Source organism: Montipora foliosa, chromosome 3, assembly GCF_036669935.1.
Source record: "Montipora foliosa isolate CH-2021 chromosome 3, ASM3666993v2, whole genome shotgun sequence".
In the NCBI taxonomy this organism is placed as follows: Eukaryota; Metazoa; Cnidaria; class Anthozoa; order Scleractinia; family Acroporidae; genus Montipora; species Montipora foliosa.
The window spans coordinates 69,248,363-69,250,156 of record NC_090871.1 but is presented as its reverse complement, the minus strand read 5'-3'; the positions used below and the strand labels follow the sequence as shown (position 1 = coordinate 69,250,156).

The following is a 1,794-nucleotide window of genomic DNA, read 5'->3' as shown; positions in this document are numbered from 1 at the left end:
CTGAAGTGGGAAGAACGGTGTGGAAACCAGGCGAAAAGAAAAAAAAATCGTGGCTATGTGCTCACGTTGTCCTCAGAGCTTGAGATGTGGTCATTTTGCGTCGTAGAATTGCAGAGAACTGAAAAGAAATGTACAAACTTTCGCACCGCACATGCAGACCGATTGTTTCGCTTATTAATAGCTATCATTTGGTGGCGTTATCGCTGACGTAGAATCTTGAGGTCCCTAGTCCCTTACGTGAAGCCCTTCCAGCGGGGTGTTTTTTCCCTTGTTCCCTTTAAATATTTCCTTGTGTTCCCTTGTTCCCCAAAGTACTTTCCAACTTGTTCCCAGCTTTTTGATCCCCTGTTCCCTAAAATATTTGTTCCCCTGTTCCCAGTTCAAATTAGTCCTATTATAAATTAGCAATGTTCCCTTGTTCCCCCAAACCCCTGGGAGGGCCTCTGATATCGTTGAACTCTTTCGTCTCTGTGTTGCTGTTTGTTAATCGCCATCTTGATACTTCGTCGTGCTTGAATGAACTCGAATAAAAGGAGAGACAGAAGCGACTCCTTTGATAATAGTGCTTCTCATGTTTGAGAGCAAAATAGACTCTGGCAATCACTAGAGACTATTCTTTTCGGGTTCTAATTTATTCGAAGAGAAGAACGAAGCTAGAAAGGAATACATATATAGAGTCAGTTAAGTAGATCCCTTGAGCCAACAACGTATCACCCCCAGGAGGATCGCAAATGGATTCACAGTCCAAGTTGAGGAGAAATTGAGAGAAAGTTACGGGAAACTCAACACTGGACAACTTCTGGGGAAAACTGTAATTGCCCTGAGCGGGATTTGAACCCACGTCCCCCTGGTCAATGGTCGGGTGTGATGACCACTACACTATCAGGACAACCATGCCGGCAACATGGCTCATTGATCACCTAATGTGTCGCATTTACGTGGGACTCCCTAAGGGCCAGTTTTTCTATATGATAACGCTCGATCAACATGTGATTCACAGGCGGACAAGGGTAATTAATATAAAGAGTCAGTTAAGTAGATCCCTTGAACCAACAACGTATCACCCCCAGGAGGATCGCAAATGTTTTCACAATCCAAGTTGAAGAGAAATTGAGAGAAAGTTACGGGAAACTCAACACTGGACAACTTCTGGCCCAGAGGCCGAAACAGCACTGTCTGCAGTTAGATATAGCTCTTTGGCATTACAAAGCTTTTGCTTTCATGTCCAGATTGAGCACTCTACTGGGATGAGTCATTGCCGCTAGCAATTGCGCATGCTCACTAGCTCGCTAGTTTGAGCACTCTGGCATGGCTTAGATGTACCACATGTGTGGGACATTTGGGGTAGCTTTATAAGCTTAACCTCTATTCTGCACTGATGAGGCCCAGAAGGCCGAAACAGTACGGTCTGCAGTTACATATAGCTCTTTTGACATTACAAAGCTTTTGCTTTCATGTCTAAATTGAGCATTCTACTGGGATGAGTGATTGCCGCTAGCAATTGCGCATGCTCGCTAGTTTGAGCACTCTGGCATGGCTTAGATGTACCACATGTGTGGGATATTTGGGGTGGCTCCATCCCAGAAATAAGCACTGCACTGATGAGGCCTAGCAGGCCGAAACAGTACTGTCTGAAGTTATTTAACAATTATTCCTAGGGCCCGAATGGGCTCTGAGTCAATAGCCCATGAGGCCGGAGGCCGAATGGGCTATTGACTCAGAGACCATGAGTGCGAGAGGAATAATTGTTTTAGTAAAATCCAACTAGTTGGTCAAAAAAATATCAAAGACAAA

The 1,794-nt window shown here is 44.6% G+C and overlaps 1 non-coding gene across 1 annotated transcript; it reads right to left on the bottom strand.

Moving 5' to 3' along the window:
• Nucleotides 1-816: 816 nt before the first annotated feature.
• On the bottom strand, nt 817-889 carry Trnan-auu (transfer RNA asparagine (anticodon AUU)). Its single transcript has one exon. It is a non-coding gene; the product is annotated as a tRNA-Asn (tRNA).
• Nucleotides 890-1,794: the final 905 nt, after the last annotated feature.